The following is a 17,188-nucleotide window of genomic DNA, read 5'->3' as shown; positions in this document are numbered from 1 at the left end:
AAGGGGTAGGAGGGGTTCTCATCTTGGCTAGCTCCTCATAGAGGGGGTGGGAGGGGTTCTCATCTTGACTAGCTCCTCATAGAGGGGATGGGAGGGGTTCTCATCTTGACTAGCTCCTCATAGAGGGGGTAGGAGGGGTTCTCATCTTGACTAGCTCCTCATAGAGGGGGTAGGAGGGGTTCTCATCTTGGCTAGCTCCTCATAGAGGGGGTAGGAGGGGTTCTCATCTTGGCCAGCTCCTCATAGAGGGGGTGGGAGGGGTTCTCATCTTGGCTAGCTCCTCATAGAGGGGGTGGGAGGGGTTATCATCTTGGCTAGCTCCTCATAGAGGGGGTAGGAGGGGTTCTCATCTTGGCTAGCTCCTCATAGAGGGGGTAGGAGGGGTTCTCATCTTGGCTAGCTCCTCATAGAGGGGGTAGGAGGGGTTCTCATCTTGGCTAGCTCCTCATAGAGGGGGTAGGAGGGGTTCTCATCTTGGCTAGCTCCTCATAGAGGGGGTGGGATGGGTTCTCATCTTGGCTAGCTCCTCATAGAGGGGGTAGGAGGGGTTCTCATCTTGGCTAGCTCCTCATAGAGGGGGTAGGAGGGGTTCTCATCTTGACTAGCTCCTCATAGAGGGGGTAGGAGGGGTTCCCATCTTGGCTAGCTCCTCATAGAGGGGGTGGGAGGGGTTCTCATCTTGGCTAGCTCCTCATAGAAGGGGTAGGAGGGGTTCTCATCTTGGCTAGCTACTCATAGAGGGGGTTTTGATTGATTGGAAATTTTATTAACAGATTGCAGAATGGGTACAATACAGTATGGCTCAATACACACAGTTGTTAAGGGGATGCAGACCTAGGGGGGTGGGAGGGGTTCTCATCTTGACTAGCTCCTCATAGAGGTGGTAGGAGGGGTTCTCATCTTGGCTAGCTCCTCATAGAGGGGGTGGGAGGGGTTCTCATCTTGGCTAGCTCCTCATAGAGGGGGTGGGAGGGGTTCTCATCTTGGCTAGCTCCTCATAGAGGGGGTAGGAGGGGTTCTCATCTTGGCTAGCTCCTCGTAGAGGGGGTAGGAGGGGTTCTCATCTTGGCTAGCTCCTCATAGAGGGGGTAGGAGGGGTTCTCATCTTGGCTAGCTCCTCGTAGAGGGGGTAGGAGGGGTTCTCATCTTGGCTAGCTCCTCGTAGAGGGGGTAGGAGGGGTTCTCATCTTGGCTAGCTCCTCATAGAGGGGGTAGGAGGGGTTCTCATCTTGGCTAGCTCCTCATAGAGGGGGTAGGAGGGGTTCTCATCTTGGCTAGCTCCTCATAGAGGGGGTAGGAGGGGTTCTCATCTTGGCTAGCTCCTCATAGAGGGGGTAGGAGGGGTTCTCATCTTGGATAGCTCCTCATAGAGGGGGTGGGAGGGGTTCTTATCTTGGCTAGCTCCTCATAGAGGGGGTAGGAGGGGTTCTTATCTTGGCTAGCTCCTCATAGAGGGGGTGGGAGTGGTTCTCATATTGGCTAGCTCCTCATAGAGGGGGTAGGAGGGGTTCTCATCTTGGCTAGCTCTTCATAGAGGGGGTAGGAGGGGTTCTCATCTTGGCTAGCTCCTCATAGAGGGGGTAGGATGGGTTCTCATCTTGGCTAGCTCCTCATAGAGGGGGTAGGATGGGTTCTCATCTTGGCTAGCTCTTCATAGAGGGGGTAGGATGGGTTCTCATCTTGGCTAGCTCCTCATAGAGGGGGTAGGAGGGGTTCTCATCTTGGCTAGCTCCTCATAGAGGGGGTAGGAGGGGTTCTCATCTTGGCCAGCTCCTCATAGAGGGGGTGGGAGGGGTTCTCATCTTGGCTAGCTCCTCATAGAGGGGGTGGGAGGGGTTATCATCTTGGCTAGCTCCTCATAGAGGGGGTAGGAGGGGTTCTCATCTTGGCTAGCTCCTCATAGAGGGGGTAGGAGGGGTTCTCATCTTGGCTAGCTCCTCATAGAGGGGGTAGGAGGGGTTCTCATCTTGGCTAGCTCCTCATAGAGGGGGTAGGAGGGGTTCTCATCTTGGCTAGCTCCTCATAGAGGGGGTGGGATGGGTTCTCATCTTGGCTAGCTCCTCATAGAGGGGGTAGGAGGGGTTCTCATCTTGGCTAGCTCCTCATAGAGGGGGTAGGAGGGGTTCTCATCTTGACTAGCTCCTCATAGAGGGGGTAGGATGGGTTCCCATCTTGGCTAGCTCCTCATAGAGGGGGTGGGAGGGGTTCTCATCTTGGCTAGCTCCTCATAGAAGGGGTAGGAGGGGTTCTCATCTTGGCTAGCTACTCATAGAGGGGGTTTTGATTGATTGGAAATTTTATTAACAGATTGCAGAATGGGTACAATACAGTATGGCTCAATACACACAGTTGTTAAGGGGATGCAGACCAGAGAAAGACTTTCGTCTTGTTTACATCAGGGTCCCCCATTTTCAATTCATAATGACATTTCTGACATACGCAACATACAGATATATATCATGACATGTATTTGTGACATACAAGATATACAAGTATACAATACTGTTAAACAGAGATCCTAACAGATAATATATACATACGAGGGGGAGTGGGTGGGAGGGGGGGTGTGAGGATGTGGCCAAGCAGTGGAAAAAGGCAGGTAGTCAGAGGCAGGTTGTCATCACCCTTGGTTGGTTTTTATTCTTCTCTTTTATTTTGTTCACCAGTGAAAAAACAGGATGCAGCACAAGTCAAGTCAAGTCAAGAGTTTTATTTGTCACGGCATACAAGAATACAGTGAAATGCGGGGGTCTTGCCCGCAATGATTGTGCATAATACAATAATACAATAATAAGAATCCAATAGGATGAGAACGACATTTGTGCAATAATACAAGTATATTGAAGTAGGGCATATCAGGTATATGTACATGAGTTTTTACAAGAGCATGGTAAGACATGCTAGGTCCTGTGATAGTGCAATACACTGTTAGCTACGGATGAGGCACTGGGTCTTTATGTACACTGCTATACAATGCTATATTATACAATCTCAAGTTATACTATACTATTCTTAAAGTGACCTTTCCTTTTGTAAAGTGACCATAAGTGTGGGCGTGTGCAGCATGAGTGTGTGTCTGCTCATGTTAAAGTGGCTGCTAGTGTGTGAGCGTGTACAGTGTGTGTGTTATGTGTGTGCTCATGTGTGCTTGTGTGTGGAGAGTTCAGTGTTCAAGGCTCTGGTGGCCTGGGGGAAGAAGCTGAGCCGAAGTCTCTCTGTCCTAGTTGCTGGTGTTCGCAGGCGTTTGCCTGACCGCAGCAGCTTGAACAGGCTGTTGTTGGGGTGGTGAGGGTCTTTCATTTTTCTGCAGGCTCTGGATTTGCACCTCTTGTTATAGGACCTGCAGGGGTGGTAGTACAATACCCGTAGTACGCTCGGCTGAGCGTACCACTCTCTGTAGGACCTTCTTGTCCTGTGCCGTGCTGTTTCCATACCAGGCAGTGATGTTTCCAGTCAAGATGCTCTCTACAGCTCCGGAGTAGAAGGACTGGAGTATCAGTATTCAGTAACTCTGAACTTCCTTAACTGTCTCAGGTGGTAGAGGCGCTGCTTCGCCTTCTTTACGACTGAGTCTATGTGTGTTGGCCATGCCAGGTCCTCTGAGATGTGGACCCCCAGGTACTTGAAGCTGCTCACCCTGTCCACGGTAGCCCCGTTTATCCTCAGTGGTGTGTGTCCCCCCTGCTGTTTTCTCCTAAAATCCACGATCAGCTCCTTGGTTTTACCAATGTTCAGGAGCAGGCTGTTGTCCTGGCACAAGCGTTCCAGTACCTCAACCTCCTCCCGGTAGGCCTTCTCGTCGTTGTCCGAGATCAGCCCCACCACCACTGTGTCGTCTGCAAACTTCACTATGGAGTTGGAGCTGAACTTGGCCACACAGTCATGTGTGTATAGTGAATACAGCAGGGGGCTCAGGACACAGCCCTGGGGGGACCCCATACTCAGGGTGATGGTGTTGGAGGTCTGACCCCCCACCCTGACCGCCTGGGGCCTTTCACTCAGAAAGTCCAGTATCCAGGCACTCAGACCCAGCTCAATCAGCTTGTCCACCAGTCTGGTGGGGACTATGGTGTTGAACGCTGAGCTGTAGTCAATGAACAACAGTCTCACATAGCCCCCCTTCTGGCAGTCTAGGTGAGACAGGGTGCTGTGCAGTACTTGGGAGACCGCATCATCAGTGTTTTTGTTTTGAACAAGGCAAAGAATGTGCTTGATTATAATTCTATGCGAATATTATATTGTTCACTCATCCTACCATATTTGAGTTACTGTGTGGAAGTGTGGGGTAACACGTATGAAAGCAACATAAAGCCATTATTTATATTACAGAAGAGAGCAGTAAGAATAGTTCACAATGTAGATTCAAGAGAACATACCAACAAATTATTTATTAAATCCAGACTATTGAAACTTAAAGAGTTAGCTGAAATACAGACCTTATTAGTTTTGTTTAGAGCAAAATGCAGAGTATTACCAGCAAATATACAGAGGTTGTTCGTTCCCTGTCCAGATGACAGCAGAAGGAAATTCAATTTTAAGCACCAATTTGCACGAACAACCTTAAAACAAAGGTGCACCTCAGTTATAGGTATCAAACTAGGGAACTCTTTGCAGAATTATGAAAAGAGTTCTAGTAATATATTTCACTTCAAAAGGTTGTGCAAAGAAAAGATACATAGACAGTATAGCACAGTTTAGTATAATATTGCAGTTTAGCGTGTCAGGATGACGTAGCATAGAGTTGCAGTGTAGGCGAGTATGAGTATAGTAATATAGTATATAGCAGCGTAACATAGAATAATAATATATTAAAATATTGTATAATACTGTACCAATATGGTGTAGTATAAATAGTATGATTTAGTAATATTATAATAAAATAGAAATTATATAGTATATAGAAGTATAATATAGAATAATACATTATATAAATGCATAGATATATGTGTGTGTGTGGCGGCTAGGTGGTGTAGTGGGCAAGGCACTCGCCACCAGTGTGGAGACGCTAGGATTCGCGTGTTCGAATCCAGCTCTCCACATTGTTTTTCAGTTTGGCTGGTCGTCCGCAGTAATACACATTGGCCGTATTACGGGGAGGGAAAACTGAAGGGTGGGGATCGAACGTTGTGAACAAGCGACTCCTACAAGTCGGTTGGTGCGCCTGCGCAGTAGAATCAGGAAGTGTCGGGGGCAGCGTGAGCCTCCCACGCGTTACTCCTCGACACTGAGAGATCGAGCTGCGCAGGTGAAAAGATGCGACTGCTGTTACCTCAAGTACCGGAGGGGACTTGTGCTATGTATGACTTAGTCCACATTGCAGCCGGCTTGTGGGAGGCAAGAAACAGCGTTCGTGACAGGGGAGGGTTGAATTGGATGATACGAAATTGGGATGGGAGAAAAAATGGAAAAATGGGAGAAAAAGTGGATAAAAAAAAAGAAAAAATATATGTGTGTGTGTGTGTGTGTGTGTGTGTGTGTGTGTGTGTGTGTGTGTGTGTGTGTGTGTGTGTGTGTGTGTGTGTGTGTGTGTGTGTGTGTGTGTGTGCGTGCATGCGTGCATGCGTGCATGTGTGTGTGTGTGTGTATAATGAATGAACCTAAATATCGAGTTTGACTGATCGATACACAAAATGGGTTTATTTATGTTGATTTAATTTGGTTGTGTTGATGTTTTCATTTTTGCAAAATGGGCATATTCTGTTTGGTTTTACGCAATATGTCTATCGGTGTGTTGTGTGTGTGTAGGGGCAGGTATATATAAGAATTTGTCTTCTTCCTGTTCCTTTCGGCCATGGGATTTGGTGAATTATATGAATATGTACTGTTGGACTGTGGTAATTCCATGTATGAATAAATAAATGATGATGATTTCTTTGGTACCGGGATAATAGTAGACACCTTGAAGCAGGCAGGTACCACGGATTCAGCCAGGGATAGATTAAATATGGTAATTATTACCATAACATAGCATTTACATAAAGAAATGCCATTTGAAAATAAGAGCAAAAATACAAAACTATTGAACTTTTCATACAAACTAATAATATCACACAACAACCAGGCCCTTGGCTATGGGAACTAGCTCCAGCACGGCTGAGTCTCTCTCCAAGCCTGCTGCTACTTCCCCCTGAGAGGAGCTTCCATCCCCGGCTTTATCCTGGAAGCTCATCCTACAGGGACAAACCAAAAACACAATCAATCAATTAATCAATACAGACATTATTTTACACATTCAATAATTCTGTACCCACTGGATACATTATTCCATACAGACCATATCATTACAAAACACTAAACAGTGTAAACAGTAGGGCACTTTTAAAGTATATTCACTTTTTATCATGAACCCCCCCCTGTATTCTACCACACTTGGTTCCTTCCAAATCTCCCCTCCAGAAAAGGCTTTGGCCTCTCCCAGTTTTCTAAAAAAATTCTATCTCTACTTTTCCTGCCGCTATCGGTTGTGTTTATAGTTTCCTATAATATTCTTCAAATGTCTTCTCTATTTCTGCTGGCTCTCTCAGTATTTTGTTTGTGTTTGTGTCCCTTATTGTGTGTATTGTGTTCAGTTTTTGTTGTGTCCTGATTTGTCTAGCTAACAGTCTTGTCGCTCTCGGTCCCCCTTCATAGTATGTCTGTTTCATGTATCTAGCTTTCTTCTCTATTTCTGTCTGCAGCTCTTTGTTTATCTTCCCTCTAACTTCCTTTACTTCCCTAAATGTATTTTGGTTCTTTGAGCTTTGGTGTTCTTTCTCTAATTCTTTCAGTTTCTTTATCAAGTTCTGGTATGTCTCTATTCTAGCCTTCTTGAGTAATGCCGTCTTTGCTATCAATTTCCCCGGTATTACTACCTTTAGTGCATCCCATACAATGTTTGGGTCTACCTCCATTATCATTTTCTTCTCTGTATCTAATTATGTCTTCCTTCACTTCATTAACCAAACCTTTGTTATTTAATAGTCTTACATTCAGTCTCCAAACTGTATTTCTCTGTCTACTTTTACGATTTTCTGTCAGATATATTGTGCTATGATCTGAAATATCCGTCACCCCTATCCTGCATTCTTCCACCCTGTATCTGTCCCCTGTTGTCATGAGAAAATAGTCTATCCTTGAATATGTTGTGTGTGGGTGTGAATAGTGTGTGTATTCTCTATCTAGTGTGTGCATTGCTCTCCATATGTCCATGATTCCTAATTCTGCCATTTGTATATTCATATATTTGCTAATGTTTGTCCTCCATTTCTTTGTGCTTGTCGTGTCTATGTCGTAGTTCAGTACTACATTAAAATCACCTGTACAGATCAGGACCCCTTCTCCTTCCAATGCTATGATGTCAAAGATCGTTTCAAATAGATATTTCTCACTTTCTGGTGGAGCATACACATTTACTAGTGTTACCATTTGATCTTCTATTTTCCCCTTGACCAACACATACCTTCCCTCTTTATCCCTTATTTCCCTAATCATTTCAAACTTCACGGTGTTCTTAATTAGTATAGCTACTCCTCTTCTAAGGTTCTGTTTAAAAGAACTATAGAACAGATTTTCATACCTGAATCTCTTCAGATTTTCATGTTCTTGTGATATTAGATGTGTTTCTTGTAAGAAGATGACCTGCGCCTCCTCTTTCTTAAGTTTCGTCATCACCTTACTCCTCTTGATCGGATTATTCATACCATTCACATTTAACGCCATAATTTTTATACCCTTAACTTGTATTATTATTATAATAATAATTATTATAATAATAATAATAATAATAATTATTATTATTATTATTATTATTATTATTATTATTATTATTATTATTATTATTATTATTATTATTATTATTATTATTATTATTATTATTATTATTATTATTATTATTATTATTATTATTATTATTATTATTATTATTATTATTATTATTATTATTATTATTATTATTATTATTATTATTATTATTATTATTATTATTATTATTATTATTATTATTATTATTATTATTATTATTATTATTATTATTATTATTATTATTATTATTATTATTATTATTATTATTATTATTATTATTATTATTATTATTATTATTATTATTATTATTATTATTATTATTATTATTATTATTATTATTATTATTATTATTATTAGATGGTTTAGTGTGTCAAAGCAGTGCAGGGCAAAGCAAAGCGTTTCCAATGTAAGTTGAAAGTGCTGCATCTCTACAGCTCTGGTCAAATCATGATGCTCATTAATCTTCTGTTGTTTCTCCTCAGGTCTCCAGGCTCGAACTACAAGCACAGTAACAGGTCAACCAACCGATAAAGCAACTGCTAACTCAACTGCTAACTCAACAGGTAACCCAACAGACAACACAACAGACAAAATAACAGACAACACAACAGACAACACAACAGACAAAATAACAGACAACACAACAGACAACACAACAGACAAAATAACAGACAACACAACAGACAACACACCAGACAACACAACAGACAACACCACAGACAACACCACAGACAAAATAACAGACAACACAACAGACAACACAACAGACAAAATAACAGACAACACAACAGACAAAATAACAGACAACACAACAGACAACACAACAGACAAAATAACAGACAACACAACAGACAAAATAACAGACAAAATAACAGACAACACAACAGAGAACACAACAGACAAAATAACAGACAACACAACAGACAACACACCAGGCAACACAACAGACAACACAACAGACAAAATAACAGACAACACAACAGACAACACAACAGACAAAATAACAGACAACACAACAGACAAAATAACAGACAACACACCAGACAACACACCAGACAACACAACAGACAACACAACAGACACCAGACAACACAACAGACAACACAACAGACAACACAACAGAGAACACAACAGAGAACACAACAGACAACACAACAGACAACACAACAGACAACACAACAGACAAAATAACAGACAACACAACAGACAACACAACAGACAACACAACAGACAACAGACAACACAACAGACAACACAACAGACAAAATAACAGACAACACAACAGACAATATAACAGACAACAGAGAACACAACAGACAACACAACAGACAACACAACAGACAACACAACAGACAACACAACAGGAGAGAGGAGAGAAAGTAGGGAAGGGGAGGGGCGGTGATAGGTTGGAGGAGGGTGGTTATGGGTAGGGATGGTTGAATGCCAGGGAGAACAGGTAGGTTTTGAGTCGGGATTTAAAGGTGGAGAGTGAGGGAGAGTGTCGCACAGTCTGAGGGAGGGTGTTCCACAGTCTGGGTGCAGCTCATGAGAAAGCCCGGTCACCAAAACGTTTAAGTTTGGATGACAGGACAGTGAGGGAAAGAGTGGAAGAGGACCGGAGGGAACGGGTGGGGCGGTAGGGGAGAAGGAGGTCAGTCAGGTAGGGGGGGGGGGGGCATGCTATGGAGGGCTTTAATAGGGCTTTCAGATAACATTCTGAAATTTCTGATACAATAGTGCTAATGAAATAGAGTAACATAAGTCTGAACTTGAGTTGTAGAAAATCTTGTTACTCACGTTTTTCTGTAGTAGTTGCAATATCCAAAAGTATATATCCCAAAGAAATTGGTATGAGCTGGTATGAGCTGGAACCGCTGAATGGATTTTGTTGCCTGAAACGGCAATCGACAGGCAACAAATAGGGCTTCAATTAGATATATATTGTATAAAAAATATGCACACCCAAGCCGCTAGAGGCGCAAAGTGGCGTCACTGGCTTGACGGCGCACGTCTCGGAGGAAGCGTGCGTTCGACATCAGGACACCCTTGTACCGACTCATGGGAGAACATGCGAACAACAACCAGGTAGGGGAGGGGGGGAATTGGCACAACGACTAATTGGGACGGGGAGAAAATCAGAGAAAAATAAAAGTTACATAACTCTATATTATAGTTTAATTAACAGTGTTACATAGCTCTATATTATAGTTTAGTTAGCAGTGATACATAGCTCTATATAGTTTAGTTAGCAGTGTTACATAGCTCTAAATTATAGTTTAGTTAGCAGTGTTACATAGCTCTATATTATAGTTTAGTTAGCGGTGTTACATAGCTCTATATTATAGTTTAGTTAGCAGTGTTACATGGCTCTATATTATAGTTTAATTAGCAGTGTTACATAACTCTATTTTATAGTTTAGTTAGCAGTGTTACATAGCTCTATATTATAGTTTAGTTAGCAGTGTTACATAGCTCTATATTATAGTTTAGTTAGCAGTGTTACACTTCTATCTAAAGCCCTAATAATAATAGTGATGTATTCAGGTAAACTTCTATCTAAAGCCCTAATAATAATAATAATAATAATAATAATAATAATAATAATAATAATAATAATAATAATAATAATAATAATAATAATAATAATAATAATAATAATAATAATAATAATAATAATAATAATAATAATAATAATAATAATAATAATAATAATAATAATAATAATAGTGATGTATTCAGGTAAACTTCTATCTAAAGCCCTAATAATAATAATAATAATAATAATAATAATAATAATAATAATAATAATAATAATAATAATAATAGTGATGTATTCAGGTAAACTTATATCTAAAGCCTGAATAATAATAATAATAATAATAATAATAATAATAATAATAATAATAATAATAATAATAATAATAATAATAATAATAATAATAATAATAATAATAATAATAATAATAATAATAATAATAATAATAATAATAATAATAATAATAATAATAATAATAATAATAATAATAATAATAATAATAGTGATGTATTCAGGTAAACTTATATCTAAAGCCCTAATAATAATATTGATGTATTCAGATAAACTTCAATCCAAATCCCTAATAATAATAGTGATGTATTCAAGTAGACTTCTATCTAAAGCCCTAATAATAATATTAATAATAGGTATGGATACATGCATAAAATACACACAAGGAGGCCAGATACCATGCAGTTCAAAGTGACAAATCAGTAGGTAACACTAAGATAAGATATTCCTTTATTGATGCCCTTGGGGAACTGAGGGCATCATAGCAGCATGGGGGAGAGGTTCACTGTGTACCTTCACTGTCTGCCTCCACCTTGTTTCATTTATCTCTTTCGAGATTAACCTGATTTATTAAATTCATGTCTCGATTATGCTGGATTTTCTTTTTACAGACATCACATTTGATCACAAATAGCACTTTTATTCATAAATGTGATCTAGCAGAAACAAATTGCTTGTAATTGAGATGAACATATATAATCTATTTTTATATAAATTGTTCTGGATTTATTGTTTTAAAATCCCAATATTGTTGTCGGTCCACCAGACCCATGAACTTTGGGTGAGTAATGTTGTGGCTGAAGGTTGTTTAACACAGCAGGAGACGATATTTCCAATTGTAACAAGTAGGTAATTTATTTAAGAAAAGAAGTTCTTAACAGCAAGAGCTATGGGTCGAGCAGAGGATCACCACAGCTTGAACAAAAAACACTCTCTCCTCAGTCCCTTTGCCTGTCCCCTAAATCCCCTCTCAGTCCTGCCCCCCCATGACAGATATGATGACGTATCATATCATGTCAGATCTGACATGACGTACATTAAGATGATACGTAGATTTAACATCGGAGAGAGATAAGAACATTAAGAACATGAAGAGAGATAAACAAGATATGATGTCCACACATGATATGATGTAGAGAGTGAGATGTGTGTGTGTGTGTGTGTGTGTGTGTGTATGTGTGTGTGTGTCTGTGTGTGCGTGCGTCTGCGTACAGACGTATGTGTATTGTATGTGTGTATTGTGTCACAGGGAATGTGTGTGTGTGTGTGTGTGTCGGTGTGTATGTCTGTGCGACTGTGTGTGTCTGTGTACGTGTGTGTCCGTGTGTCTGTGTGAAAGAGAGAAAAGAACAAGATATGAAAGCATACAATGTACGAGATTACCAGCACACAACATGCCGTACTGAAATGTCCATCTGTTCCAAATTGTTTTAAGAACGTCAGCCAGACCGTCTTTCAGCACTGCTAGTTGACCTATATTAAACTAGTCCACCCCATACATTTTCCCCAACATTCCCCCATTTGGGGCTATCCCTAGTCCCACCCAAATCATATAACCAAGAAAATGTGAACGTCTAACTAAACGAGAAACCATATTTATATAATAAAAGTTTAAATGGCTGATCTAAACAAGAAACCTAGCCATATAATAAATTTTAAATGTCTAACTAAACAAGAAACCTTACTTCATTCACTGGACCCCTAACGGACCAACAAAGGCTGACTACCGTTCTCACAATAAACACAAAACCGCTCAAAACAAGAGTAATAATAAAACATCAAAAAAAAAAAAAAAAAAAATACCCCAATTTATAATCCTAACCTGACAGACAAATCCCCCCAACCTCCACCGCTTACCAAATGAGCCACAGTTCCGGCCGGAAACCGCGACTCTCATCAGGGAAAGGAGAAGTTGACCGTCAGAACTAAACATAGAACATCCCTCCCAAAAAAAATGACATTGTCTCTTCCATAACATTGAGTCCCAGTGTCCATCGCTCAGCCCCCCTTCCATGCCCACGCCATAGTCTCCTCACCGTATTGCCAAAAGTCACATTTTGCCAATACAGCAACCACCACGCCACACCTCCAGTCCTCGTAGAAGCATGTCCCCATGCCTGGACGGGAGGCGCTGGTACCGACCTCACCACGTGTCCCCCCATCTTCGACGGGAGGTGCCCATCTTGCCCACTGCGTTAGCCCCCCCCTTTGTCCCTCCAGTCCCCAGAACCGATCAGACCACTTCTTCTCAATGCTTCCTCAGGCTCAGAACCGACACTCTGCCGATGCCCCTTCCCATTCCGGTTTGACCAGGACCACAAGTAAAATAAACAAAAAATAATAAAAAAAAAAAAAACAATGCAATGATTTTCAATGGTTGCAATCTCTATGCCGAAGGATCATTCGAAAATCAGACTAAAATTCCTAGTTAAAGGAATAAACCAACAAAACTGCACTCAGACCATCCCCCGTCACTCTTAAAGGAAAGAACCAACAAAAAGAAAATGTCCCTACCTCACCATACCCCTAATCCTCTATCCCCTCGTCTCCCTCTAAGGCAGCATAAAGCTGAGGATATGGCCCGATTTGTGGCTCAATCTCTTTCTGTCCCACCATCAGCATTTGGCTCGTTACGTGTGAAGTTACCAGCCTACCCAAGAGAGGCATACCACAACAGAAAAGGAGAACCAATATCAACCCTGCCACCCCAATGGATATCCCCGTCTGCATCACTATGCTTCCCCACTGTCCCAATCTTTCCAACACCCCACTCCCCCACCATTCTTCATTCCGGCCAGAATTCCCCCTCAACTCCTCCCTCAAATCCTTCAGCTTAGCCATGGCCTCGGAGAACTTTCCCCCTGGCCCCACATTCGTCGGAATGAATGTGCAGCAGTACTGTCCAAACATGGAACAGACTCCACCCTTCTCCGCCATTAACCAGTTCAGAGCCTGTCTATTCTGCCACGCCACCGTACTGGTCGCGTGCATCTGGTCCCCCATTGCATCCAACGCCTCCTCGGTGTAATTGAGATACCGCTGCTGATTGTAAAACAAATAGTTGATCCACCCGGTGTTCTTATTGACCGATATCCATGGCAGAATAGACTCAAACCCTGCCGCAATCTCATTCTTAGCCATGAACTCGGCTGGAATGCCCCTTGGCTGTCCTATGCTGTCCAGATACACCCTTGGGTCTGCCTTGTAGCTACGCTTCGTTCGAGAGATAGGAGACTCAGAAGGTCCTTCCGTCACTGATAATGGTAGGACCACCATTGGCATGATCGCCTGAACCCGGGCACATCTACCTGACCAATCTAAAGGAAGTGTATTCCTCAACCTCCTACCGCCGCAGAGCCAGTATTGGTCCGCCAGTGCCATATCCTGGACATGAAAAGGGCAAGCTACAGGCCGTGGGTTGGTATCCACTCCCTTTAACACGACCCCGTGTCCACACTTTCCTTCTTTCGTGCAGTTAGTCGTGATGCTCCAAATAGTAGTGCACCGCCCCTCTGCCACCTCCCCTACATCCCGGGTCCCCTCCTTTTGCAAGCACTCGAAATCCTTGGTCAGCCATAGTTTGACACCTCTGGGTATTGGCAACCCCGTCGCTACCCCCTGCACACGTACATCCAATTTCCTACAACGTTCCCGCATAGTGACATCCTTGAAATCCGTGACGTTTCCTGCCGCCTTAAAACGACTAGAGCCGAGAAACCCCAAACACTCTGCCTCGCACCAAGGGCGACTATTATGGGGCCCCTCCCATGCCTCTGCGTCCCTGTCACACTGAGCCCAACTGAACTTCGTGCCCTTCACCAGCAGCCTATCTGGACGTGCCTTGGAGCAGACATAACAATCCTCTATCTGATTCTGCGCGCTCGTGTACTGGACCCACTTAAACCACTCATTCCCTAAAGCCGCCCTATACATCGGGTCAGCCTCCGGGTCTTCCTCGTCATAGTCATAGTCGCCCCCATCTTGTTCCCCGGAAGGAAGCAAACCCCTCAACCTGGCCCAGAGTGAGCCCACTGAGTCCCTCAACGTTCCGGCTGTCCTCTGGAACATATCCTGTCCCCCCACCTCTTCCGACTCAGTGTCCTTGACCTCCCTTTTTCCCCTCACCCCTGTCCCCTGTGATTGGTTCGGGACAGGCTCAACTCTCCTATCTACCCCCACAACCCGATCCTCGTTAGTATAATGGTAAGTATCCCCGCCTGTAACGGGGGAATGGTCAAAATCAAAAACATGCCCTTGCGGTCCTACGGGAAACACCCCGTTTGGTTGTAGTCTTATCTTCTCCCCCCCTTCCTCGATGGAGGGAAGAGGGGGCGCCTGATTCTGAGCCTGGTCATGAAAGCCTGCTGGTACTTGAGCCTGAGCGGGACCCCGTGGGACTCCTACCCACTCAAACCCGTCATCCTCAAGGACGGGTCGACCGTGACGGTTCTTAATGACGTCGTTGTGCCCGGCCGACCGTCCGCACACTGCTGCCAACATCTGCGGGAGCATCAGCAGGCACTGCACCTTCCAGTTGCCGTCTCGGACCCTCCATGTCGGGTTCTGCATAACTGCGATCGATTGTATCCCCCAAGAGATCGCCGCTGGCCTTTATGCAGTGATTGAAGTGGAACCAGGTCGCTGATCCTTTGACTTGGACTGCCGTTCCAGTCGATCGGATCACCTCGTACGGGCCCTCTCTCCGGGGTGATGACCACTTTCTCTTGTGGACCTTTACGAAGACCAAGTCCCCAGGGATCAGTCTCGGTTTGGTGGCTTCCTTCTCCGCCTCCTTCACCCCCTTTCTCTCCTTTCTCTGCTCCTGTCGAAACACAGCTTCATGTATTTTAGTCACTTGCTGAAGATATTTTTCAGATCTTGCTCAAAAATATCTAATGCCGGGCCCCTAGCCAGGTGTCTAAATGGCGGTGCTGGCATGCTGCGGCCTGTAAGCATTTCATGCGGTGTTAGCTGTGTTTGGCGGTTTACGCTGCTTCTAATAGCCATCAGAGCAAGTGGCAAAGCATCAATCCAGTTAAGCTTAGTTTGCATACAGATTTTCAACAGTTTGTTTTTAATGACCAGATTGGCCCTTTCCACCTTCCCCTGCGACCCGGGACTATAGACACAGGAAAGGCGCTGTCTTATACCTAATTTCTGCATCAGCCCTTTAACCACCTTGTCGATGAACTCGCGGCCATTATCGCTTTGTAATATCGTGGGAATTCCAAATCTCGGAATGACCTCGCGACACAGGAACTTGATCACTGTGTCCGCGTTCTTGTGTTTAGATGGAATGGCCTCAATCCAGCGACTAAAGCAGTCCTCTACTACCAGGAGGTATCGTTTGCCCTGCACTGGCGTTATCATGTCTGTATAGTCCATAATCAGATGTCTGAATGGTCCCTCAGGGAGGGGTGTGTAAGCCGCCACTGTCGGTACTCCTTTGCGCACATTGCCCTGTAAGCATGTTAAACACCTGGCTAGTGTAACGTCAATTTGTGCCTGAAGCTTTGGGGACCAAAATCCCATTTTCGTGATTCGTTTCAGGGTCTCTGCTCTTCCACAGTGATCAACACCATGAGCCTCAGGTATCACTAAGGACAGAAGATCGATGGAGGCGACTATCAAACCGTTATGACTCCTCCACAGACCATCTGCCCCCCTTACAGCCCCCCTCTCCGTCCACGACTGTTTCTCGGCCTGCGTGGCTGAGTCCTGAAGATCACTCAAATTATCCTCAGTTACCTCAGTCGTCAGTTCGGCCGCAAACATCAGAACAGCCGTGGACGGCACCGCAGCCGCCGCCTTCGCGGCCTCGTCCGCCGCGTTGTTTCCCGTCGTCACAAAGGACAGGTCTTTTCTGTGTGCCTGGCACTTTACGATAGCAATGCTTTTGGGCAACTTTACAGCCTGAATAAGCGCCACAACCTGCTTGTGGTGAAGGATCGGTGAGCCGTCCGATTTCTTAAAGCCTCTTGCCTTCCAAATGGCCGCGAATAGGTGGCATACGCCATGCGCATACGCAGAGTCTGTAAAGATGTTAACCGTGCGATCTTTAGCTATTATGCATGCTTCTGTTAGTGCTATTAGTTCTGCAAGCTGGGCCGAACATGGTTGCATGCATTGTCCGGCCTTTCTTGTTAGTGTTTCTCCGTTAGGTTTGCACTGTACGACGGCGTATCCTGACCTTAAATTTCCCCCCTCCCGATAGCAGGACCCATCCACAAAAAGTGAGAGTTCTGCTATCGCGAGCGGGTCGACTCCCAAATCAGGACGGAGTTTCACGAAAGCCTGTACCTCCACCTCACACTCATGCGGTTGACCCTCGCTCGGGAGTGGTACCAGATCCGCCGGGTTACTGCCGTGGCATGTTTTTATCGTAACGTCCGAGTACTGCAGGAGCCTCATGTAAGCCTGTTGCCGTTGGCTGGTCAGAACAAATTTGCCTCTTTCAATCAAGTTTGCCAATTTGTGATGTGTCCAAATGCAAATGTCATATCCCATTGTCACGGCCGTTGCCTTCTCATACATCAAATGTGCTGCGGCCAGGGCCTGATAACAAGGTGGCAGACCCTGCTC

The sequence above is a fragment of the Notolepis coatsorum genome (assembly GCF_963971535.1).
Source record: "Notolepis coatsorum genome assembly, chromosome: 10".
NCBI classification, from domain to species: Eukaryota; Metazoa; Chordata; class Actinopteri; order Aulopiformes; family Paralepididae; genus Notolepis; species Notolepis coatsorum.
The sequence above is the reverse complement of the archived record's forward strand: the minus strand, read 5'-3'. Positions refer to the sequence as shown.